At 44.9% G+C, this 27,302-nt stretch overlaps 1 protein-coding gene across 8 annotated transcripts in view; it reads left to right on the forward strand.

Moving 5' to 3' along the window:
* The first annotated feature begins 232 nt into the window (after positions 1-232).
* The window catches only part of TERB1 (telomere repeat binding bouquet formation protein 1), a 1,077,176-nt gene continuing 1,050,106 nt past the window's right edge, over positions 233-27,302 (forward strand). For 7 of the 8 annotated variants that reach the window (XM_078669238.1, XM_078669242.1, XM_078669245.1 and 4 more), the window contains exon 1: positions 233-462. The gene's annotated coding sequence lies outside the window, so the exon portion shown is untranslated. Of the gene's footprint in view, positions 463-23,005; positions 23,131-27,302 lie in introns of all 8 variants that reach the window. The other variant, XM_078669239.1, reaches the window with a different exon arrangement.

A 27,302-nucleotide genomic window follows, 5' to 3' on the forward strand; every position in this document is an offset into this window, starting at 1 on the left:
AACCGAATTTGTCTCGATTGGCTGTTCCACTGAGCACAATTACCGAATTTAAAATGTCCCCTCATGCGCGTTCGCTACCTTGAATACTTATTTTTTTCTCAAACAAAATGGCCAAAATATCCAACATTTGTGAGAGAAAAGGCACAATGTGGCAATACATGCTTTCCCCGGAGCCCAGTCACGCTCTGTCCTGTCACGTGACGAACGTGATCTACGTCATTGCAGCGTATTTTCTTCGGATTCCGGAAACAAATTGCAGCCGTCTAACGGAGTTTAAGTAAAATTCATCGTCTTTTACTTTTTCATCCCTTTTAAATAACGTTAATTCATTATCTGGTCTTGGCTTGGGTGTGTCCGGTGATGTGAGCAGCGTTCTCCTCAGCCCGGCCGGGGCGAAACGTGTGCTTGCGGCTGACCGAGCTCTGGCCGTTCCCGCGGCCTATCGATGAAGCATTACACGAGGTACTTTTGTTTTATATGGTACATTTCTACATTTCTAGATATGTGCATTGCAACGTTGAGATTTTTGCAATTAGCAGTGCGTAATTTTGTTTGTATTCAAATGTGCCACCCATGTGCGTTTTGCTGCTGGTACAAATACTCTAAATTGCGATCGGTGTCAAAATATTTAATAGATAAGCAGGAGAGCAACCTGTAGTATTAGATTGACGTGAAAGGTAAAACAGTCCACTTTGTGCCTCAAATTATGTTGTCACACTTGTGGTGCTCGAAAGCTACATCCCACTATTAAGTGTTAAATTGAATGATGTGCCCTTAACTGCAGCCTATCAAAATATTGAGGTTGTTCAAAACAATCCAACGAAAAATTGAAGCTTGCTTTTTATGTAGGTGAAAGCGAACGTTTGCTCATAACTCTCAACCTTTTGGGGGAGTTTGGAGGGGACAGGCAACCCTCGGTGAACTCGGTAACCTCACATTAGCTCGTCTGGGGGGGATGTCCTTTACGGTCAAGGCCGCCACTCTCAGGAATGCGCTCCCCGATGATCTTCGGCATATCAAGGAACTGCCTCACATGTTTACTGTTTCCCCTACGCGCCAGGACACTCTTGAGTAGCAGTGCGCGATATATAAATACTTTTATAATATAACAACATAACATTACAATTGAATTCATTAACAGCACAAGAAGTACCATAAGACCTCACATTTACATAGCATACTTTATGAGTCAAGGTGGTGACGAATATTCATAAATTCTCTTAGAAGTGAAAAAAGCACAAGTTTCACCATATTTGCAATGGTATTGCATTAATGTGCCCTGCTACGTGATGCACCAGAAAAGGCTTTTCTTAAAAGTGTCACAGGCCGTTCGCAGAGGAAGGAAAATTGCAACCTACATTATGCATCTGAAGTTAAATAAGAATAACATTACTTCATGCATGCCATCAGGGCACCATAATCCAGCCCGAGCTTCCAATTTACCAATCTTTTTGTGGAGGTTTGTTTGTTAAATTGTTTCACGTGTAATTAACCAAGGCTACAGCCCACATAATGCTTTAGGTTGTTGAAGGAGAGCCCGAAATGGAAAAAAACAGCGTGCCATTGGTTAATCTTCCAAAAACCAACTACCAACCCAAAATAGAACATAGATGCTGGACCCCATTTGTTTGGGTGGGTGGGGATGTGCAGGGCAGACTTGCTACCGGGCCTCAACCTTGGTGGTTGAGGTCATTTGCCACCGGTTGTTGGAGGGAAAATCTATTGAACAATGTAGTATAGGTATTTCTATATTCTCTTTCTTCCCCTGCTCCCTATGTAGAATGTTATACATGTCATAAGAATGTTGGATGAGTGTACAGATTCAGTTGGTGACTGAAGGCTGAGCTGCCAGGAGAACAGCTCCTGGTGGGGCATATTTACAGAGTAACTTACCAGCCTAATTTATATCTTGGCTTAAACATCATAATTTTGTAACTCTGTACTACAATAAATACCTACTTGAAACCTACCACCCCTGTACCTTCCATCATTGTAACATTGGCGACGTTTCTGGATAAAAACCAGCGTGAATCCTACTTCAAAGAACCTACTTCTACAGCAAATTATTTATCTTTAAAAGACTGCAACTGCTTCAAAGAACCAAGCTTCTACCTACTCAGCAAAACCTGTTGGCAGCCCCTGCCCCACCAGTGACTAAGACATCGTCAGCCTCAACTTGGGCTTTCCAATTTTATACAGAAGCTTGGTGAGTTTATTTAAATATTCTAAATTAGCTGTATTTTATTTTAATTACCATCAGCTACTCAAGATTTACAAACCTACCGAGTTAAAAAAAAACTGCTGTGTTTCTTTAATCAACATATTGTTTTGAAAGCCTGCTGCCTATTGAGTTTCTAACCTACATGGTTAATCCAAACTCATGTGTCGAGTGAAGACAGCACAAAATTTATAGCCCTGCTGATCTATAAGCATTCAAAGTTAATCCCACTTTCCGAAGTCAATAGATGAGACTGCTGTTTTTGAAAATAAATTCAAGTTGTTTTCTGCCAGTGTCCTGTTTCTAACGGACGACCCCAGAATGTTGATGTGAATAAGTTTATAAAGTGACAAAATACGAAATATTCAACATTACGTGAAAATGCAGCAGTAAAAGAAAAGGACGGATTAATACATCAATGCCACATGCAAATGTAATTTAGAGACTGCTGTGATTTGAATTCACTTGAGTTAACTCAGCTTGCGTTTTTTTTTTAATGTTATTCGAACTTGTGATTATTGTCTTGGATCGAGTGGCTGACACAGAGTCTGAACAGAACAAGACACCGTCAGAATATGACAATAGACAAGCATCCGAGTACATTTATTAAAACTGTCATGATTGTGAGCCATGGTGAGTTACAGTAAGCAGCAGATGTTTAAAAGAAAGACACCGTCATCAGTTTTTTTTATCTCCGAGAATATACAGAAAGGCAGCATAATTTTAGAAAGTGTTTAGACTGTCATTTGGCACAAAATTAAAAATGTGTTTGAAGCGACGCACGTTATTATACACAACAAAGCCAACACAATTGAAACAGCACAGCGCTAACCGAAGTGTGCAAGAAGTCATTAACTGTCGTCCATCATGTTTAAAAAAGAGAAGTGCGCGAGGAGCGCATGAAACCTACCTTCTTGCTTCAGCTCCTTATGACGTGATTCCTCTTTGTTCTGCACTTGCTCGTTTAACAGCAGAGACGTGCCCAAAGCCACCATTCAATTTACTTCCTTGTCTTCTATTCTATTGACATATATGCTTTCATCAATTATTGTTTATTACATTTAGCATATTTTATTCATTCTTTGAATCTTCTTTTCTATTTGTCTCTAGTGTAAAGAAAGGGGATATGTAGTATAGGTATTTCTATATTCTCTTTCTTCCCCTGCTCCCTATGTAGAATGTTATACATGTCATAAGAATGTTGGATGAGTGTACAGATTCAGTTGGTGACTGAAGGCTGAGTTGCCAGGAGAACAGCTCGTGGTGGGGCATATTTACAGAGTAACTTACCAGCCTAATTTATATCTTGGCTTAAACATCATCATTTTGTAACTCTGTACTACAATAAATACCTACTTGAAACCTACCACCTCTGTACCTTCCATCATTGTAACAAACAAATACCAAGAAAACAAGTTGACACAGCATTATGGGTTTATTACAATACTGCAGTGAAGATCAGTCACTATAGGAGATCAGTTCACCTCCGAGGAGATGCAACTTGATGTCTGGAGTTTTAGCTCAGAAGCAGCCCTATATATTCCGGCAAACCACAAAACAGAAGGTTACAAGTTCATCACTGACGTAAGCAATGTTCTCACAGGACATTCAAGATAGCATCAGTAGATGTAGTAATTTCTCAGAAACAGAATAGCAGGTAGGTGGGCCTAGCCTCACATGATCAGCTTGGAAACCCCCAATGTGGTTTTCGGTACTCAGAATTTAAGTGGAGCAAAGATATATTTATCTAACTGCGCAGCGCATAGGTATATCCTGCTTATCGCCGTTTGGCCAAGCTTATCTGAACTTTTGTATGAGGTTTCTTCCATCAAGCCATCTAGCTGGTTAGGTGTGAAGCTGTAGTTTCTGCAGAAGCGAGTGAGCAGCTATCTGACTTTTAAGTGTGATCTCGGCAGAAGCATGCACATGTGCGTCAGTATATACTAAGGCAGGATGCGCACCTGGTATTTCTTTCTATATACATGTTCAAGCTAAAGGTGTAAGAAACTGCATCGCTTCAGAGGAAGCGGGCTCTTATGTGATTGGTGCATCTTGGCTCGTTCATCTACCAGATGAGATTGTGGTAACCTATTTCAGTAATAACCTATTTCAGTAACCTCTGTGCTTAAGCACTCCTGGTTTCCTGAGTCTGGAGGGACATATGATCGAAGTTTTATGCAGTAGTTCAACTAACTTAGATGTTTCTTGGCCTTCTAACGAACAATGTGACCTATTTATCTCTGCTAGACAAATTATTCTCTTAAGTCGCTACTTCTGTGCAGAGGCCTGTATTGTTACAGGGGCCTGAAACTGTCTCTAACCTAAAACATTTGCATGGAAGCCTCAGATCTGTGTGGGTCTGTGTATAATGTATCTAATTTTCACGGTGTCCTGGTGCTGCCTTACCATGGCTCTTCAAACTGGGCTAAGTATACTCCTCTCCGCCCTTGATTCTCAGGGTAGCAGGGTGAGCTGACACAGGTTTTCAGGAAGGTAGCATGGTATGCCTGAGCCTAGAACTCAACAACGAACCAACAGTCCTAATACCTTCAATAAGCAGCTCAGTGTTTGCCATTTTTTTTTAGAAAGGAAAGTACTTTTTAATCACATAGGTGTGGTAAATACTACACAATTCAACTAGTATACAAGCCAGTGATCATGGCGACAATTCTCCTTTGTGGCCCAACGCTTGCGCTAAATTCCCTTGTGCTGATCCCACCCCAGGTGACCATTTGATGGTTGGTGTTCCTTAGTAGTTTTACTGAAGGCAAGAATCAGGCTCAGGTGCAATCTCAAATTATCCCTACAAGTCAAATGCACACTCGGGGCTGGCTTGTAGGCCGGCGGTGGCCTGTATCTCCATATGCGTGTCTACCTTGCTTGCTTCTTCAGTGCAGCGGTCCAGGTGCTTAAAGCGCAGATGTGGGCCAGGCTGTAGCATCTCTGACAGTGCAGCAGGATGTTATGTGAAGATGTTAGCGGGGCCCGAAGTGATGCGGCACAGCTGGTATAAAGATAATCCCCAGTCACTTGTGAATAGTAATTCGCCATGAGGTATGAGCTCTGGGCACTTTTATTGCCTTCCTTTTACTCCATCACGGCCTGGACCATCAAGCGCGTGATTGGAGGGAGGGCTCAGGTCATGAACACCTCTCCTACCTTCGCTTACAGTGGGCTCACCCACAAACACAAACACAACCTTCCTCCGTTATTTCAAACAGATAAAACATATGAACAGAACAGCACTAAATCCTTGGCTGCTGATCATGAACAAGACATCATTATTATGAGAGAGAGACAGATGAAAATATACCATAATTCAGGTCAAAACAAAGTTCTTCAGTATGGGACTGCAGGGTGTTACGGAAATTCTGGAATGGGGTGTTCCGGTGCCTAGATGAGGTCCTGGCCTGGTGCTTCAGAGGGATCCTAAGCTGGCTCTGCTACACGTCATGGCTGGGTTAGGGAGCAATAGGTACAAACGCCATTTACTGTTACTGGGGCTAACGCTGGCCAAAAGAGACATTGCACGATCATGGAAGGCGCCCCGGGCCCCGTCGCTCATAGCCTGGAAAAATGGGATGGACTTTTGTATGGGGCTGGAGCAACCAATTTATGTGGCTAGGGGCTGCCCTCGAAAGCACTTCAAAATTTGGAAGAGGTGGGCAGACTATCGTGGTCTGGAGCTGGATCCACCACCTGAGGACAATGCTATCCAGCCTCCCTTACGGTTCGACAGTTATGACTGTATTACAGATACATTGGTGCACATGGCATGCGTTATACCTGACGTGCATGATACAGGCGGAGCAGGCAGCGGCGCGCGGGGGGGGTGGGGTTATGGGTGGTTGGGGGGGGTTCCTCAGTTTCACCTTTTGCTTGTATGTTTGCTTCTTTACAGGAACTGAATGCATTTGTCTTTGGGTGGTGGCAGCTCCCTTTTTCCTCCGCTTTGCTTGTGGCCATAATTCCGAACAGTACATATATTAAAAAGCTATTGAATGAATTTTATCATGCAAAGATCGTTTTTTTAAAAACTTGGTGCATTTTACTCTGTTAATCTTTTATGTTGTGCAGGACTATTGCGGGGGTATTTTAACTCCTTCACTTGCTCTCTAAAGCCTCTCCTGGCCCCTCTCACCTCGGCTGGTGCTCCGGTCGTGGCGAGGGTTGGCGGCCATCTTACAAGTAGTCCTTCTCCCCAGCAGAACTGGTGGCAGCGTTCTAGCTGGGGGAGAGAGGACTCGGCATAAATTCAGCTGAGGCTGTTAGTCTTTGCGGTGTCTTTGGGTGGTGGCAGCTCCCTTTTTCCTCCGCTTTGCTTGTGGCCATAATTCCGAACAGTACATATATTAAAAAGCTATTGAATGAATTTTATCATGCAAAGATCGTTTTTTTAAAAACGTGGTGCCTTTTACTCTGTTAATCTTTTTTGTTGTGCAGGACTATTGCGGGGGTATTTTAACTCCTTCACTTGCTCTCTAAAGCCTCTCCTGGCCCCTCTCACCTCGGCTGGTGCTCCGGTCGTGGCGAGGGTTGGCGGCCATCTTACAAGTAGTCCTTCTCCCCAGCAGAACTGGTGGCAGCGTTCTAGCTGGGGGAGAGAGGACTCGGCATAAATTTAGTATGCCTTCATCAGCGCGCAGCGGTCGCGCATGGCGGGCGCGCCTTAGGCGCGCCGAAGGTAAGCCAAAGGTTAGCCCGTCTGTGCCCGTCCGCGCCTCGGACGCGGCGAACGCAGGACGGGCTACCTTACAGAGGGGGAGGACTGACAATACCGTGATTGGGTTTACTCGATCGAGTCTGCTGGCGTTGCGCCCGCCGCCTGTTGTGGGATTATCCTGTGTTAAAATAGATCCTGCTAATCTTAACCCCTGCTCTGCTTGTGGTTTTTCATGCAGTATTAACGAGATTACTCCATCGGATCCTACTCTAGACCTAGGGTCTATCTCGGCTGCTTTAATTAATGCCCGCTCAATGTGTAAACACACTGCAGAAATTTTTTCTCTCTTGGAAGAGGGTTCATTGGACCTGCTGTTTATTACAGAAACATGGCTTAACAGCTCTTGTGCTCCCGATATTGAGCTGGCCATTCCCAGAGGGTTTAAAATACGGAGGAAAGACAGAGCTAGTGGCAGAGGAGGTGGTGTTGCCGTTATCTTCAGGGAGGCTTGGGTCATAAATATTGAAAATACGGATGATATAGCGGAGGGGGAGGTTATGAATTTCTCTCTAATTTTGTCCCCTCATTTTACACTGGGTGGCTCTCTCATCTATCGACCGCCAGGCCCTTCAGGCCCTTTTCTTAAAGCCCTTCTGGAGACTTTGGTTCCCCGAGCAGTGAGGTTTTCACGTTTTCTTCTGCTTGGTGACCTGAACATCCATGTTGATTGCCCTGCTCTTCAGGAAAGCAAGAATTTACTTGACTCCTTCGACATGGCTTCATTAACCCAATGGGTGTCCTACCCCACTCATTTGGGGGGGCACACTTTAGATGTTATATGCTCCAACTTTCCTTTGAAGGTAGATGTTCCTCAAACTTTGACTTGGACTGATCATGGGCTGATTAGATTTACTTGGTCGGCCATGAAAGAAACGCCCAAGTCTGGTCGGAACATGCTCCCCCCGAAGATCAATGTAGGCAATTTTATTGCCTGGCTTGATCAAAATAGACCTATCCTGGGTACTGAATTGGATTCGGCCCTTAAGGCGTTCGACGGGTGGCTGAGAGCGGGGATCTCCGCCTCATCGAAAGGGTCTAAATCAGCTAGAGATAGGTCGACCCCCTCGCAGACTTGTTATTCGCCTCAATTACGAATACTTAAGCTTGCTTGTAAGAAACTGGAGCGAGTGTGGCGGACAGCGTATTGCCCCCAAGCCAAGGTAGTTTTCCGTACAGCTCAGAGGGAGTACTATGCTAGCATTAAACGGGCTAAATCGGAATATTTCGCCAGAAGAATTGAGAAGGCTAATAACAATAGTCGGGAAATCTTTTCCATTGTCAGGAGCTTTCTCTCTCCCTGCGCCGAACAAATTGCGGTGAAGCCTTCTACCGAACGGTGTGAGAATCTCTCCTTGTTTTTCCTAACAAAAATTGCTATTATACAGCAAAGTCTTAGAGTGGTTACGGGCGAGAATAGGATTGGTGATATTATTAGACCTACAGTACCGCCTATTCATATCATGGACAGATTTACCCCCCCCTCAGTGGAAGACACCCTGTCTGTGATTAAGTCTCTGAGATCTGGTGCCCCTGATGATATATGCCCAGCTCGGGTGTTGGCGGCAGTTGCTGAATCAGTGGCAGCGGAGGCTGCGCAAATAATAGGCCTTTCTTTTAACACTTCTGAGGTGCCCTTGGAATGGAAACAGGCAAAGCTTCTTCCCCTTTTGAAGAAGACAGGGGCTGACCCTGATTTACCGGGCAACTACAGACCCATTTCCCTGCTTCCAGCCATGGCTAAAATTGGAGAGAAACTTGCCTTTTGTCGGCTGAATGCCTTTGTGGAATCCTCGGAGGCCCTCCATCCTGCCCAGTCGGGCTTTCGTGCAGCACATAGCACGGAGTCAGCTCTGGTGGAGATCACAGAGGCAATCAGGCAGTGTTTGGACAGTGGCGGCAGAGCAGCTCTAATTTTATTGGACCTCTCTGCCGCATTTGACACTGTCCCGCACTCACTTCTTCTGACTAGATTGGCTGATATTGGGGTGCTGGGGTCTGCACTAGAATGGGTGAAATCTTTTCTGTCCGACAGGTCCCAGCAAGTTTGGGTTCCCCCTTTTTCCTCTTCGGTTAAGCCACTTATTACAGGGGTACCCCAGGGGTCTACTTTGAGCCCCCTACTTTTCAATGTGTACCTTACTCCGCTTATAGTGCTGGCGGAACAAATGGGGGCCAAATTATCGCGTATGCAGATGATACGCAGTTATTATTTACATGGCCTGATACAGCACTCAACACGGAGGTCATTCGGTCTTGTCTTTCTTCGTTTTTTAATTGGTTGGCTGCAGATCAATTGAAATGCAACGAAGACAAAACTGAAATTTTACTGTATGGCCATTTTCCACCTAATTTCAGAGAACTACTGTGGCCCTCAGATTTTCCCCTGCCAAGCTCAGTTACCATCCCGGCTAAGAACCTGGGAGTTTGGTTTGGAGAGGATCTGAGATTCGAGGCACACATACAAAAACTTACCGGGTGTGCTTCGGATCCCTTAGGGCCATGCGAAAGTTCTTCCATTATCTTCCTTCAGCTGCAAGAGAGTCGGTTGCAAGGGCTCTAATTCTTTCTCGGCTCGACTATGCCAACTCTCTGCTTAGTGGCACACTGGCCTTTCTTGTCGCCAGATTACAGATCATCCAAAATGCGACGGCAAGACTTTTGTGGAATGTGCCTAGCAGAGAGAGCGTACGCCGTCATCTGAAGGAACTACACTGGCTGCCGGTGTCTCAAAGGATTACTTTTAAAATCCGAACATTTGCATTTAAAGCAGTTAACGATCTTGGGCCTGCTTACCTGAAAAAAAGATTCAGCCGGTATATTCCTACTCGATCTTTACGTTTAGCGGATGGGAATTTTCTGAAGATACCCCGCTTTCGGCGCGCTCGCCTTGGCGGCCAGTCAATTGCCGTCCTGGCAGCTTCAGCCTGGAACACTCTGCCGCTGTTCTTGAGATCGATGCAGAACTTTGTCCCTTTTAAGAAAGCTTTGAAAACGCACCTTTTTAGATCTGCGTTTTAGTTCTTCGATCACTTTCTGTCTTTTTTGGCCACATGCTTGTTCTTCTCTTTTTCTCGCGCCAGGATACTCTGGTAGTAATAGAGCGCGTTATAACGCTGCTTAAATAAATAAATACATTTAATACTGGTGATTGTCTCTGGATGTCAGAGCGTTGCGTAATATGTGTTTACTATGCAATCAATAAAATCTGTTTAAAAAAAAAATAAAAAAATTCTTCAGACGAGAAGATCTCGCAGGACAAGGATGTTACCTCTCCCACCCTTGGCGAATGGCTTCTGCCCTCGTTTCGTCTCGCCTTGTCCTCTTTGGATGTTGATGGGAATCAGATTGCACATCTGAGCTCAATTCCAAAGAAGGGCGCACAGTTGTGCAGCGAGATCCTTTTTGGGCTGGTTTGCAGGAGCTTGATAGTGTTTGAAAAAAGACACATTGCTTGTGTAGGTTTCGCCTGCTTTCTGGGCAGTGATCATTGTTCCTTTTACTGACTGTACTCGCCATGGATCAATCTCAAAAGTTAGCATGAACGTACTTTGTGGATGCCTATTCTTTGCCGTCACCAGGTCGCCAACCAAGATGGAATTTCGTTTGGCTCTGCGGACTCGGGACATACGATTATTTCATATCCTTTGCTGTTGCAGTGTTTCAGCAACTTGCTTCTGCATTGTTGACGACTTGTCAATTTATGGAATGACATCACCCAACGGTCGATTCACACACAGGGAGCTAGGGCTGAATTTGGTCGCTGAGTGAGGTGTAAGGCAATATTCTCTGAGAAAAGTGTAAAGATCGCATTCCATGTTTTTTTGTCCATGGGCCAGAGCGATCCGGAGCACCTTGTTTAAAGTGCGCATGAACCATTCTCCCTCTCCATTTGCTTGTGGCCAGCGGGGTGTAACTTTCTGTGATGAATGCATCTGGACTGTAAGTATTCCGTAAATTCATGACTGGTGAACGGAGGGCCATTGTCGGTGCGCAGTTCTTTGAGAAGCCCAAGGGTGGCCATGATTTTCTCTAGCCAAGCTATGGTTTGACTTGATGTCGAGTCCATGACTTCAACTTCTGGATATTTTGAAAATTCTTCTATGACAATCAGTATGTGTCTGCCATCGGACAGGCTTCCAAAATCGGCACTTCCTCTCTGCCACGGAAATGGCGGGATATCTTCATTGCTGATTGACGCTGACGGCTCCGCCTGTCTGGCAGCATGACACAGTGGGCACTGGCAAACTGTTTTTTCAACGAGGTTGTCTAAACTCGGAAACCAGACCTAACATCTCAGTCGTGATTTCATCTTGACGATTCCTTGTTGAGCGAAGTGAGCAAGTACAGCCACTTGTTGTTGAGAGGCCCAGGAACCACCAGACAGGAGCATCTCATAAGACAGCCTTCAGGGACACAGCCAGATCTGTGCATACATTACACAGGGAAGCTAACACCAATCTTGCTTCCTCCATTTGTGTTAAAGATTGCAGGAATCGCTGTTAGCATGAGCTGAAAGCCATTTTGTACTTGGCAGCCATCTTAGTTAGCCATGTGCTTTCCATGTGCTTTCTCCCTCTTCCAGAGCCTTGCACATGCTCAGAAAGGCCTTGCTTATAGAATGCACCTGCTCCTAGTATAGAACTGTCAGGCTATTCTTACTGATGTGCTCAGTTTAGTCTCCCCTCCCACTTTGTTGAGCAAGCAAATTTTGTATACCCATATTAGTCAATTTGCATGCTGGTATGTGCCAGGACCTCCCCTTGATTTATGCTGATTAATGTAACCTATGCATATATAAGGCCCCTGTCCTCTGTATTCCTTAGAATGCCTCTTACAGTGGACTGAGGGAACCGTATGACACAGTCTCCCTAATCTGACGTTAATAAATGCATTATTTTTACATTACAGCTTCTGTGACAATTTCTTCTTTGTTGGTTAAAAGGACCAGGTGTATCAGTGAACCCCTTAGGAGGTTTATATTTCTTCAAATGGTGGGGCGTTTTAATGGGCAAGATGCACCATTTTCTGGAGGCTACCGCTGAGATATCCAACTGGAGACACTCGTTGGTAGCTGTGGCCTTCACAATCTCCATGAGAGAAATGGGTAGCGGTCTGGATCGTTCCATTAACAGCCTGACCTCCACCTCCACTTCTTCAGCGCCCGACTATTCTTTCTCTGTGGACAGTTTTACATGCCTCAAGAGACAATCTTCTGGATTCTTGGTTCCAGGGCAATAGAAAACCGTGAACTGGTATTCCTGTAATTGTAAGATCCATTTTTTGATTCCCTGTAGTGGTTTTGAGGACAACCTCATAAATAGCAGTATTAAAGGCTCGTGGGCCTTGTGAACAATGAAAGGTTTGCCATGGAGGTACAGGTGAAAGTGGCAGGAGCCCCAGTGCACTGCGATGGATTCCTTTTTGATGTGGGAATAACGTCCTTCCATGTCTATCACACACGGCTGGCATATGCCACTGGAGCCCATTCCTCATTGTTCTGCCTTTGTGAAAGCACTGCTCCGAGTCCTGTAGGACCCTCACCCACCGTCACTTCAGATTTCCAGGCCGGATAGAGGTATACCAAGGTGATGTCATCTGATAGCTCTTGTTTCGTTGCTTGGAAGGCCCTCAGTTTCAGGCCCTGTCCCACACTGCAGCCTTGGCCCTCCGACGCCAGCGCCATTGTCTCCAGATAGTCAACCGATGCCTCTGCTTGCCCCACGACCTGTGGGGCCCGCACTCCCCATTGCCCAGTCTCGTACCGCTGCCTTGGTTCTGCCGACGACTGCTTCAGCAACGACGACGACGCTGCGTGCACCATGACCTGTCAGCAATGCACCGCCTCGCTTCGCACTGCAGCCCTGGTCTCACCGATGCCACTTGACGACCGTCACCTAGCTGCTGCTTGCACCATGATCTGAGGGCACTGCATGTTGCGTCGCATTGCTCCGCTTCACACTGCAGCACTGACTCCTGCCCACGCCAATGCTTCTGAATTCAAACTCGCAGAGTTCGACCTGCAACACGTGTGACTTCAAGGGCCCGTTTACTCCTGCATCGACGTCTGGAACTGACACCTGCCAACGCTGCTCTTCTGGAGCTCACCGCTAGGTCCGATGCCCTGCATCTCCAAAGGTACTGTTTTACGCGTCTCCCCGACACCGTGCTGGCCCAGGACGCCGCGACCAACTGTAACTGTTGGATTTGTTTTTCACAAATCCGTGATAGCCCCGGATGGAGCAATCGATTTGAAGGAACTGTATGCAAGGCCTATTTTTGCATTATTCATATTTTGATCACTGTATGTTGAATTTTTATAGTTTGGGTTTTGTTTTACACAGATAAACATTGGATATTTTTCTAAAACGGATGTGGTGTTATTTTGTAGTGTTTTCACTGTGTTACTGCTGGTTATGTGCAAATGCTTTACACGCTGCCTCCGAGATTAGCATGACTGCTCATTCCAAGTAACCATGGGGGTGAGCAGAGTGTATTTTAGACGTGTTATCCCCTTATCCTGACTGGAGTGGTGGATTATGCCTGGCTGAGGTGCATACCCTAGCCAACCAGAAAACCTATTTCTAACACCTGTGGTATGCAACCAGGAGGAAACAGCCATCCCTCTGCCCTACAGGCACATTTGCACCCAGGCCAGTGGGAAAGTTAGATATTCAGGAGGCGAACACCCTCAGAAGGCTAGCCATACCTCTAGAGTGGGCTACCTTGTCTGTACAGCTAAAGAAGACTTCTGCCATTTTTAAAACGGGTAGAATAGTGGGTTCTGGATAGAAGAGGTGGCCTACAACCCTGGATGTGGTCACCTCAGGGCCGACTAGCCGCTGTGGCTAGTAGATTATTGGCCACTTGAACACACACCCCTAGCGCCCCTGAATCTAGTATTTAAGGACTACCCCTGACACCAAAACTTCAGTTCTGATCTGACTTGCAACTAGGACAAAAGAAGAGATCTGTCTGCGACTACAGAAGCTGCACAAACCAAAGGTGTTATACTCTGCACCTGTGACAACCTTCCTGGAACTGCATGACTGTGGTTTGTCCTGGACCAAAGTTTGGTTCCCCCAGTCAGAGGGACCTCTTTGAGAGCCAAAGGCATCGCCAGACTCCCCTGGACTAGTGGCATGAGTCCCCTGCAACCGTAGGTGAAAATAGAACACTGGAAATGAAAAATCGCTGGCCATCGGGACCTCCGAGGGATTGCCCAGAGGTGGATGATCCAGTGCATTGCATGGGATATGTAGTCTTGACCTCCACAAAGTTTTAGGCTGCTACCATGTTTCCTAGGACTTCCACAGGGCTCGAAAAATCTGAACAATGGTACTAGTCCTGCAGGTCTAGTACCTTGAAAAATCTCCTCGACCTAACAGTAACCTACTTGACCTCCGTCTCTGAAAGCGGAGCAAATGTGACAAGATAACAAGATTTAAAGGCATCTTTATTGCTCATTTGCTTTGTGAGCAATAAAAAGGCCTTTAAATCTTGTTATCTTGTCACATTTGCTCCATTTTCAAATACGGGGGACAAAAGTCAGTACGTTTTCCTACTCACCAGAAAGGGCGAGTAGGACCTAGAAATAGCTCGACCTCATAAAATTTACCTCGCAAATGTGAGCGGTTGAGTGTATTTGTCGAGCCCTGCTCCAGACGGCAAATTAAATTTCTACTGTGCTTACCGCTGCCAAGGCTTGGTGGTCGCCAGTCTGGCAACCACCCCCTTTACTCGACATTGGACCTCGAGAAACACCACAACACCTTCATCCAACTTCAACAGTGGCTTAGTTGTCGACTTTTTGCACCCTGTAGCCCACCAGCCCTGTGCAAGTGGTAAAACCAGCTCTCCTGTAGCTCCAGCACCAAGGATATACAGGAAAACTCTGCACCTGGGCTTTTCAAGCTATGTAAAATTGATCTGACTGTCGTGGCTTGGTACTGGGACCCGCATTGCCTTTACCCTCCTTGGGCTCCACTCAACTTGACCTGCAACTGACCGATTGTCTCTACCACTTTTTCCAATTGAGCGCAATGCAAAAGTTCTGCAGTATTGAACGGCTGTGATTTATGTTGTCTTCTAAAATCCATAACTTCGGTTATATGTATCTGCTCTCATTTGTTTTGGTGTCTAAATTAAGAAAAAACATCTGCTCTATTATATGGATTTCTTTCGAGTCATGTCAATTACTTATCATCCATGTTTATACTCTGAAATGCCTAACACATTTTCCTCTAGTAAAGCCTTTCTGCTCTTTGCTACTCTACCAGGATTTAACTAACAATGTAATATTGTGAATCCAAGTACCATCTTTGGGGTTTCTGAGTGTATTACATGGGAGGGGGAGGAGCAAGATGGCGGACTGAAGCTGTCACGTAGTGCAGCAGTAGAGACCCCTCTTTCGCCGATCGGGCGCTGATCATGGATTAGACCTTTTCCGCTAATTCACAAAAAACTCTTCAATATTAAAATGCCTATTTTCCACCCGCTGAGAATTGCCGAGGTGACACACTGACACGCTGTCGATGACTGCTGCACGGCAACACGAGCTGCTCGGTGGGAGCCGCGGGCCAGCGTGTGACGCGATCTGGAATCCTCTATGTGGACTGCTCGGCATAGTGGCACAGCAGTATAGCGGAAGCAGCTTGGGGCTGCTCGGAGCAGCTCGGAGACTGTAGAGGCTGTGGAGGCGGGTTTCTGGATCCGGCCGAAGGAGCCGACGGGAGGAAACCGCACTGGGCAGCAGAGTCGGAGAGAGAGTTGGCGAATGCTACGGTTGAGAGGGGTCCGCGTCTGGTGGCTGATGCATTTGAAGTGCCTGTCTTTGACGAAAATGTCGGCCAGATTGGAGCTGCGTTTGTTGGCTTCTCTAGTTATCTACTCACCCCTGAGCCCTGTGGAGCTGAGTGCACAGACACAGTCACAGGCTTCACCATATCGGGAGATGGCGCCTAAGAACCCGGCAAGGTCCACTGAGCCGGTAAGAATATGCCAAATGAAGAAAGTAATAATTCTGGGAGTCATGGGGCAGCACAGGAAAGAGCAGGTCTACCCTTAATTAAACCCCAATATTACAGCCTCCAAAAGCACTTGAACACGTAGTCAGCAAAAATGGAAAGGAGACTGAACAGCGGACACCTAATCCTAATAATGTTGCAAATCTAACAGTACAGCAGGGCAATAATGTGGTGTCTAAAGATCCATCCCACAGTGTGGTACCTGTTTTAGCTATCTCAGCTCCAAGTCAAATTTCTGCCAAGGATGCTAAAGAGGCCATGGGAGTAAGTGAAGAATCAACCAGCACACAGGCAGGGGGCTCTGAGGTAGATTCATGTGCAGGTGGAACTACCAATAATGAGGCGCTGGTAATGGCTACAAAAACTAAAACTAAAACTGCAATAACAGATAAGGAGCATATAAGCTCCCTCGGTTCTTCTTGTATGGATGCCACGCTTAATCATTTGGACTCACCAGTACTACCCGGCTGCACTAACTTTGAGCGGCTCTCGCCGAACAACACTGGATTAAACCCAATATTAGTGCTGGGGGAAAAGGTGTGCACAGCTATAGATAATATGATGGAAGGAGAAGACTCTCACATTCACTCCGGATCTAATGACGAATTTGAAGAAATGGAAGAAGTTATATCCAGAAACTGTCATGGTATGAGTAAAGGCTCTGCTCCAAAAAAGGCTAAAGGGAAATCTAGAAACAAAAGTAAAAAACCAACTCTTGCGCAAAATCGGGTTAAAGCTAAAACTATTGTTGATAATAGCCTTTTACGAAAATGGGTGCAAGCTTAAGGCAGGGTAAAGACGATGGCACTTCGACTATCAGGGAACAGCCCAGTGGAGGGTGCTCCTACAGATAAGCAGACAAAAAATACAAATGTATCTGATAATTCTATATCCGCCTCGTTTGGCCAAAATTTACCCACGGATACACTTAGCACCCATGATACGACTCATACGGACAACCAGAACATGGGTTTGAACCAAGCTATTGCTCAGCCACAGAGTGAGAACAGTAAAGAGGATGTTTCACTTAACTTGATTGTTTAACTTCTTAGTGAGCAGAGATGTGAATCCCAGCAACATTACACGCAAATGCGAGAAGATAACAATAAAACGCAGCAGTCTTTAAGTACATTGGAAAGCAAACTAGGAGGTCTCACGTTAGAAATGACAGAGTTACAACAAAGGGTGGCAAATACAGAGGAACTCTCCACTCGCACAGAGGTAAGTGTCAGCCAACACAAGATTCAGATTGCAAGCCTTCAAACCAAAGTTGAGGACATGGAAAACCAACAAATACGACAAAACCTTCGAGTCTTTGGTATCCCAGAAGGGGTCGAAGGTGGAGATCCAAGAGCATTCATGGTTCAACTTTTCCAAAAGGCATTCCCGGTTTTATCTGACTGGGACTGGGACTCGAATTGCAAAGGGTCCATAGACTACCATTAGTCCAACGGAATAAGGATAACCAGTATCCCCGTTCTTTTTTAATCTACATGGGTAATTTTTTGTTAAGCCAGGTGGTGTCGCTGAAAGCCTGACCTAATAAGCCAGTTACAACAGAGTCAATAACCTTTTTTGTTAGGTCTGACCTAAGCAAAATCACCATGGAGAAACGCTGGAAGTTACGCCAGTATATTGACCCTATTAAGGCTGTGGGCGGTCAAGCTTACTTGCAAGAACCATCACGGAAAAAACAAGGGAACCCTACTCACTTAGGAACCAGGGTGCATATTTTATATCAAAAAACAGTGGTTCCAGTGGAACAATAACCGTATACTAGATAAATACACAGCAAATGTCTAATAATAATATGAAGGCAGTCACAATCAGGCAGTCGGACCAAGACAGACCGCGCTTTACCACAGGTATTAACCTGGCCAGCGCCCTATCAGTGCTCATCGAAGCACCCTAGAGGCAGGATTCTAACTATCCCGGTATAACCCCGTGTTGTTGCTAAATACGAAAGCAGATTTCCTCGCGTCAATTGACAACTCACAGTGTACCCGGCTGGGTTCATTGTGAGTACCTTTATTCTTCTATATTCACGCAGGGTTGGCACCTATCCAATCACTGAGCCCTTGATTGCATCCCTACAGATGTCCCACACCGCCCCTGTCCTGACGAAACCCTCCATCCAGTATAAGGGTTGAAACGCCGTCGACGCTCATTGGGAATGAACCTATTAATCAATGTCTATGAATTTAAATAGTCATTGTATTTATTATTGAATATCGGTTGTATGGTCATTTTTCCCAATCACTTGTAAATATACCCCTGTTGAAATCGTGTACATAATAGTCACTCATTGTCACTTTAATGTGTGTTTGATCACTCCTTCGGTTCACACTCTACACTTGGGACACCCCTTCAAAAGTCTCTACACTGTTACATATGAATTGTGATATGTAAATAATTGAATATTTTGTCTCGTAAATAACAAATGATGGTACATAATTGGTGCTATGAGTTTTGTCTCTCCTTCCTACATCCTCAGTAACCTTCATATTATTATTAGACATTTGCTGTGTATTTATCTAGTATACGGTTATTGTTCCACTGGAACCACTGTTTTTTTATATATAATACTTGCAAGAACCAGCACGATTAAAAGTACTCAAGAATGGACAAACATTTTACCTTTTTGATGACCAAGAAGTGGAAAAGATGCTGATTAAATGGCGGAGAGAAACCACTGAGAAACCTGTATAATAGTAACATAAAACCCCTGATATGTAGTGAACTAAAAACGATAAAGAGTTAAATGGTGTAGGAAGAGTTGTAGGAATAGGTGATACTCTAACTCGAATGTTTTTTAAGAGGGATCTGCTTTTGATTTTTTTGTTCTTACTTACCCTTTTTTCCACCCTCTTCCCTCATCGTTGCTATTGTAAAAATCTGGTTTCAGGATCAATGATATATTCTTCTTTATTGTGCATGGTGATATTTAAGATACTGGTGTGGTTATGGGAGAGAGGGGTTGTCACTGCTGCGTCTCTTCTGGCTGCCTAAACTAACAGCAGCTTTTAAGAGAGAGGTATCCTCAATGGAGAAGGGGGTGTGTGGGGTGGGTGGGGATGGTAAGGGATGGGTTGAGCGGAGTGCTCAGGGAGGGGGAGGTTTCGGGGCAGGGTAAAATCAGATAAATTGACATGAGGCGAGCTTGTAGTGAAACAATAAGTGGCAAGGCCTTTTGGCTATTTTTTTTTTCTTTCTTAGTGCATATGGGGCGGGGAGGTGAGAAATCATTTGGTATGGATAGTATAAGGTGCTTAGCCTGGAATGTGGCAGGATTAAATAGTAGGAACAAACGGCGTTTAGTTTTTGAGTAGTTAAGGATGTATAACCCGCATATAGCTTTACTGTCAGAGACACATATACCTTATAAGGACCGCAACTTAAAGAACTAGGTTACAATTTTATTATAAGCTCTGAATTAAATGTGTCAATTCGAGGGGTTGCTATCCTACAACATAAATTATTCAAAGCTGAGACTGCTAGAACCTAGACAGATAAAAATGGCAGATGGCTATTGCTCAATTTATTATAGCGGGTAAGAAATATACGTTTTGTGTGGTGTACGGCTCAAATATAGACGATCCCACTGTGATGGATAAAGTTAACATGGAACTGCTTGATCGGGAGGGTGAGCGTCTGGTAATGGGTTATTTTAATTGTATTATAAATTACGACATCGATACTACCAGGGAGGATGCGTAAAACACGATCCACTATCAGAGAAATAGGGCGAATTCATGATATAAAAGATGCTTGGAGGGTATTATACCCCGACGTAGCCGGTTATACCTATTACTCAGCAGCACATAAATTATGCTCTTGCATAGATATGGCCTGGGCGTCAGACAGTATTCTGGAGACAAGCAAAATGGAGATTTGCCCGGGGGTAACATCAGACCACAATCCCATCCTCCTTTCTTTTAAAATACTAACTAAGAAACCAAATCCTCGCCCATACTCATTTCCAAGACATCTTCTGCTTAATGCAGATTTCATACTTAAACTTAAGGCTCATATAAAAGAATTTCTTGAATTTAATATTTGCTCAGCCTCACACAATGTGGTATGGGATTACTGTAAAGCTAGCATTAGGGGTTTTACTCAGCAGTATATATTTAGGCAGATTAATGAAAGCAAAAAGAATAGAGATGATACTGTTGCTAAATTACTACATGCAGAAAGACAGCTGGCTGCAGCACTCGTACAAGGTTCAAACTCAGTAGAAGAACTGGGCTATATTCTAATTGATCTTAAGTCCGCCTTAAAGCATACTTTGAGGGAAAAAAGCATCATTAAATTGCATAAATATAATTTCACTCAGTATGAGGGTGGGAAAACAATAGGCAAAGCATTAGCTTATAAGGTGGCAGAAAGTAAGGCCAAAACGTTAGTTAGGACTATTAAAGGGCCGGATAATGTGACATATAATAACCACCCTCGAATAATCGAGCAGTTTGTTAAATATTATATGGATTTATACACTCCTGGAAACCGACGGCGTATGATGATATTCGTATATATTTACAAAATAACCCGGTGAACTGCATTGACGAGGAGCAAGCAGATATGCTGAACAATGAAGTTACATTAGCCGAGATCAGATTGGCAATCTCTGCTCTGCCCTCTGGCAAAGCATCCGGGGATGATTCAATCCCGCTAGAACTTTATAAACATTGCATGGAGGAATTAGCCCCACTGCTAAGGCAAGTGATCGAATTTATGGGACACGGTGGTAAGGCCCATGAGTCATGGAATATTACGCAAACTCTGACGCGAAGATATTCGCCAAAATACTGGCAAATCAGCTGGCTACGATAATTGGTATCCCCACAACAGCATGGGTTTGTACCTGGCAGGGACACTACGACTCATATAATATGGCTTTCGCAGCTTTTGATGTTGCCAGGACTAGATCCACCCCACTCTGTATGCTACTTTTAGATGCTGAGAAAGCATTTGACCGAGTGGGGTGGGACTAGCTCTGGGCCGTGCTGAACAGATTTGGCATTAATGGCTCATATACGCATTGGATAAAGGCTCTTTATGATAACTCCCGGGCAAAAGTTTGCTATGCTGGGATACAGTCGGTAGCATTTCCTATTTGGTGTGGTACCCATCAAGGGTGCCTACTGTCGCCCCTATTATTTGCTTTGTCTATCGAATATTTTTTACGAGCACTACAAAATAACTCATGTATAGTACCGTTCTCATCTGGTTTGGATACGCTTAAAATAACGGTATATGCAGATGACATTGCGGTCTATTTAATGGACGTAGTGAAGGCAATGACGGGGATTATCACGGAGGCTAAGAGGTTTGGTGCAGTCTCCGGTTACAGATTGAACACCAACAAGACTCAAATAATAATGAACTATAAACCAATGGATCCATACAGGGAGCGTGTAAAACCGCTACCTATTTGGGAATTAAAATCTCTGCCAACCCTGAAGAGATTGCTAAATTAAATTAGGAACTATTGTTAAAAGAGACGACTATTACATTAAAAAAAATGGCACAAGGTCCCCCTTAGTTTAATTGGCCAAATTAATCTAATCAAAATGAAGATTCTACCAAAATGTATTTATCTATTTCGATCTATCCCCTTACGTGTTCACAATAATTTTTTTAAGCGTCTAGATGGCGTATTGAGTAGTTTTATTTGGGGTTATAAAAAAGCACGCCGTTCAATTGAAATACTGAAATTACCTTATGGAAAATGTAGCCTTGATTTTCCTGATTTTAAATTATATTTGTGGTCGGCTTTTCTAAGACGTATTCGCAGTCTGCTTCACCTTAACAATGAACCTTTTATTTATTATGCATTTATGTTGGGAGCAGAGTCTACAATATTCCTATATCGTATAAACGATCCGAATTATTTCAAGCGGGTTAAATTCAAGATTGCACGAGACATAGTATATATATGTGACGGGCTATTGTTAATAAATGTCAAATACCGTTGTACCATCCTCAATTCTCCTTATGGGACAACCCAGCTCTTCCAGGAATTTTCTACGATGGGGTGGGAGACAATGGGCACATCTTGGTATTAAAAGCTTAGGGGATTTATATGACAATACTGGGTTCTTAACGTTTGAGAGACTTCAACTTCTCTGCAGTGTTAGTGAGAGCATGCGACTAAAATATTATCAAGTTAGAGACTATCTTATACGTAGCCTGAAACTTATTGAATTGGCAGATTCTAGCATATGGGATTGTATTTATTCAGCAAAAGATAGATCACTGATTAGCTCTGCAGACAAAGGATTTAACTCTCAAAAAGTAGACGACTGTGGGAAATTAGCTATACGATGGAGTCGGAAACTGGGGTCTACTATTACTACTAACTATATCCCTTGCGCTGGATACTATTCGTAAATCAGTACACTCTTCTAGCTTAAGGCTACAATCATATAGAACCATTTGTTCTCTATATTATACCCCTGCACGGATTGCGAAATGGGCTGTAAATAACACACGTAGTGGTCGGACTAGATGCCCAAAATGTGATTTATTTGCAGCTGACTTAGCACATATGTTTTATTTACGCCCGTCACTTGTAACATTTTGGGGTGGAGTGGAAAAAACTGTATCTTATAAACTTAATAGATCTATTTCATTTACGGTCACAGATATACTACTGGGTCCACAACCATATGATCATACCCAGAGAGAACTCATTAGTATTTTACTGGCTTGCGCTAGGCTAGCTATTGCTAGAGTATGGATCGCACGGGATCCACCATCGACAGCAGAATGGTGGGCTATAGTAAAAGACACATACAATATGGAAAGTGCACTAGCTAAAATTAGGGGAGTAAGATCGCTACATAAAGTAGGAAAAATTTGGGGAGAATTTGTGTAGTTGCAAATAGGAAATTATTCCTGCCTAAAAAGTTATATGAAATGTTATTTTTCTCTCCTCGCCTTCTTTTTAAAATGTATTAATTTTTATTATCAGTGACACTTGCTCGTTTGGTAGCTTCTCCTTATTTTGTATGGTGATTTTCTTTTTTTCCTTTTTAGGGCTCGGACTCCTTCCCAGTGTAAACTGGGAGGAGTTTGAGAACTAATGTTAAAGGAGAAAAAAAAGAAGAAGAGGGCCTTGGAGAGAGAAATTCCAGACATTCCTTAGCGTTTTCTGTCATCTGGTCAGTGATTCGTCTTCCTTGTGTTTTCTTTGTAATAGGCTTGAAGTGATAGGGTAAATGTAGTTTTGTTCCGCCATTTTGAGGCATATTTCGTGCGTGCTCGCGCAAAGAAGTACATTATTTATAATTAGGAGCTGTCAGGGTGGCCGTGTAATGCATTGCAGATGGTGCGCGCGCGTTCACCATCTAGCAGTGTGTTTGTCGGGCGCGCGTCCTCCTCACGTGCACACAGGCATAGACGCCGTGTGCGGCTCCTTCCTGCCGGCCCGGGGAGCTGCTCTGCCGCTCTCTGGCTCACCCCCCCGTCTCCCCGCCTGATTTACATTTAGCCTTCACGTGTCCGCCCCTATCCATGACTTCGCATCTACCCTTCCTTTCATCGCCCTCTTCATCCCTCCGCGCCCCCCCCCCCCCCCCCCCCCCCGCTCCTGGGCACAGTAGACTCGGCACCCCGTTGGCAGCTCCAATCTCGGGTCCGCCCTCCTTAGGCATCATCCCATATTTAATCATTTATTTATGCGCTTACATGTAGCGCGAACTCTACCCGAAGGCGCCCGAGCGCCCCACACACACCTGCTAGAATCATCACACAAAATAAGCTCCTTATGGCCACATTTAATCATACGGCACTTAACATTTCAATACTTTGTTCCTAATAAATTCGTACGTATTGGTAAATCAACCTTGAGCACTTCTGAAGTGCAAGTTTCTTTGGAACTTTTATGTTTTGTGTTTATTTCGCAACAAAGCAGCACTAAATTCCCCAATCCAAAACGATATCTCCCTGTTAATACCAAGCGGAATGACGTCCTATTATTGTAGTACCTTAACTGAGCTAATTGTTTATTTATTTATGCATTTTTATATAGCGCGGACTTTACCCGAAGGTGTCAGAGCGCCTCACAATAGACACCGAACTGATACATGAGAAAATTCCATGTGAACAAAATACCAAAGCAAACGTTACATGAAATGAAGCAAAATTCACAATTGTGCGTCAACCAAATATAAGAGGTAAATGACCATTGTGTGCCAACAAACTACAAGAAGTAGCAAACGGTGCATTACAAAGTGACAATCGTGAGCCAACAAAGTACAAGAGGTAGCAAACGGTGCATTACAGGAGGAAAAAGTGTGAAAGAATATACAGCGAATGTTGTTAACTTTTATAGATGACCATCAATAAGACGCAAGCTACTGAGGACTTACATGTAGCAAATCTCTGCCCACCTTTGTGCTCACTGTAACTGCCGACCTGTGTCCCACCCGCCCCCTGGTCACATTGCTCGTGCCATTGTCTTCAATGCCCCCACACCCTCTTCATGACATAATGCTTCCGAGTATAACCCTCGCTTGTTGCGCTCGCCCCGCCGATGCCAGAAGTGGGATTTTCACTCTATTGAGGGGCCGAGGTCTGTCCCTAACCATTCCCACCCGAACCTCCTAACTACCCAGCCGCTTGTTCCGTATCCACACGTATCCTTGTATGCGCTGACCCATGCCTTCTTAATTGACTACCACGGGGATGGGGGGAGGGGGGAGGCAAACTCCTTGCCGGCACTTCTCCAAGCTCCCTGCACCTTTCGCTCCTTTCGTGTCCGCCCCTATCCATGACTTCGCATCTACCCTTCCTTTCATCGCCCTCTTCATCCCTCCGCCCCCCCCCCCCCCCTCCCCCCCGCTCCTGGGCACAGTAGACTCGGCACCCCGTTGGCAGCTCCAATCTCGGGTCCGCCCTCCTTAGGCATCATCCCATATTTAATCATTTATTTATGCGCTTACATGTAGCGCGAACTCTACCCGAAGGCGCCCGAGCGCCCCACACACACCTGCTAGAATCATCACACAAAATAAGCTCCTTATGGCCACATTTAATCATACGGCACTTAACATTTCAATACTTTGTTCCTAATAAATTCGTACGTATTGGTAAATCAACCTTGAGCACTTCTGAAGTGCAAGTTTCTTTGGAACTTTTATGTTTTGTGTTTATTTCGCAACAAAGCAGCACTAAATTCCCCAATCCAAAACGATATCTCCCTGTTAATACCAAGCGGAATGACGTCCTATTATTGTAGTACCTTAACTGAGCTAATTGTTTATTTATTTATGCATTTTTATATAGCGCGGACTTTACCCGAAGGTGTCGGAGCGCCTCACAATAGACACCGAACTGATACATGAGAAAATTCCATGTGAACAAAATACCAAAGCAAACGTTACATGAAATGAAGCAAAATTCACAATTGTGCGTCAACCAAATATAAGAGGTAAATGACCATTGTGTGCCAACAAAGTACAAGAAGTAGCAAACGGTGCATTACAAAGTGACAATCGTGAGCCAACAAAGTACAAGAGGTAGCAAACGGTGCATTACAGGAGGAAAAAGTGTGAAAGAATATACAGCGAATGTTGTTAACTTTTATAGATGACCATCAATAAGACGCAAGCTACTGAGGACTTACATGTAGCAAATCTCTGCCCACCTTTGTGCTCACTGTAACTGCCGACCTGTGTCCCACCCGCCCCCTGGGCACATTGCTCGTGCCATTGTCTTCAATGCCCCCACACCCTCTTCATGACATAATGCTTCCGAGTATAACCCTCGCTTCTTGCGCTCGCCCCGCCGATGCCAGAAGTGGGATTTTCACTCTATTGAGGGGCCGAGGTCTGTCCCTAACCATTCCCACCCGAACCTCCTAACTACCCAGCCGCTTGTTCCGTATCCACACGTATCGTTGTATGCGCTGACCCATGCCTTCTTAATTGACTACCACGGGGATGGGGGGAGGGGGGAGGCAAACTCCTTGCCGGCACTTCTCCAAGCTCCCTGCACCTTTCGCTCCCACCCCCCACCCCCCTTATCTGCCACTCCCTGCCATGCCGGTGGGGCAGGCTCCGCCTCCCGCCCCCCCCCCCCATTCGCCAGCCCTTAGTACCATCGGCGGCCCTCCCTGTTCTCCTCATCTTACACATTCCTTTCCCTTGATGACGCCCCCTTTCCTGTCACTAACCCCCTCCGCTGTGTCTACCTTGGCTGCCTGCGTTGGTGCCCCACTACGCCCCCTATCTTTTGAAGTGCGTGCATTTTTTCCCCCTGGCACCCCGGCCCCTTTAACATATCCCGCGGTGTAATTTATCACCGCCGCTAGCCCAGAGTGTAACATACTTTATCATTAGAGTCGAAGCTCTATTCTGAAGACGGCAGCAAATGGCCGACAAGATTTTTTTTTTTTTTTTTGCGTGCGCGAAAAAAAAAGGAGCAGCGGCATTACAGTCAGACGAGGGGAGACGAGACTGCAGCTCTCCTTCGTTTTGATTAGTATTCATAGAGCATCTGACTCCAGAGAGGATTAATAGACTCTGATGCCTAATATCCTGGAGAACAATTAATTTGCCCACAGTTTTGTCATGGTTGAAAGTCAAATGCTGGAACAGATCGATGCACTGAGCTGCAAGCTGAAGCACTGCAGCCTTCTGCTGGAGCGGAATTTTAATTTTTCCATCATCGTTTCCCCGCCATCCCTCGCGCGCCGGTTCCTAACAGATCTCCGTGCTCACTTGCATCATTTATTGGTCTTCAAAGCAAAGGTGTAGTTTGATTTTTGCAGATACCTGATGCTTAAATGTAAACCGTTTTAAAGAACGAAAAATGCATTGTACATTTTTTAACCTTCCGCCACCACATGAAGTGTAAAAATTGAGAAATTATAAAAGAGAAGAGCAACCTAGAGCCAGACTTTTTTTTTTTTTTTTTTAAATTATTTTTATTGTTGCATCAGGCGGAACATGGGTGCAGGAGATAAAAACAATTCGGGGGAGCGTCAACATTCCGCTCTTCCCGATATTCTGCAACTTTTCAATGTCAGGTACATAGCTTCCATCGTGACGAACTTGTTTTTCATTTTCACCCCAAACTCCCTCCCCCCCCCCCTTAACTCCTGTTAAAGGCAGCAATTGAGAAGCCTCTATCAAAAGCCCCTCTTCCCGTCCTCCCATTCCCCTCCCTGTTCTGCAGCATACCCCCCTTTTCCGCCACCCCCCTCGACCCCCGAGTCTCTCGCATCCTCTAAGTCTTGACACAGTATATAGGTAATTCAACGACCCAAACCCTCCAAAAACAACTATGTTGGATTCAGTGACAAACGTGCCTCCCTGGCTGTCTCCCCTGC

This window comes from Lissotriton helveticus, chromosome 12, assembly GCF_964261635.1.
Source record: "Lissotriton helveticus chromosome 12, aLisHel1.1, whole genome shotgun sequence".
In the NCBI taxonomy this organism is placed as follows: Eukaryota; Metazoa; Chordata; class Amphibia; order Caudata; family Salamandridae; genus Lissotriton; species Lissotriton helveticus.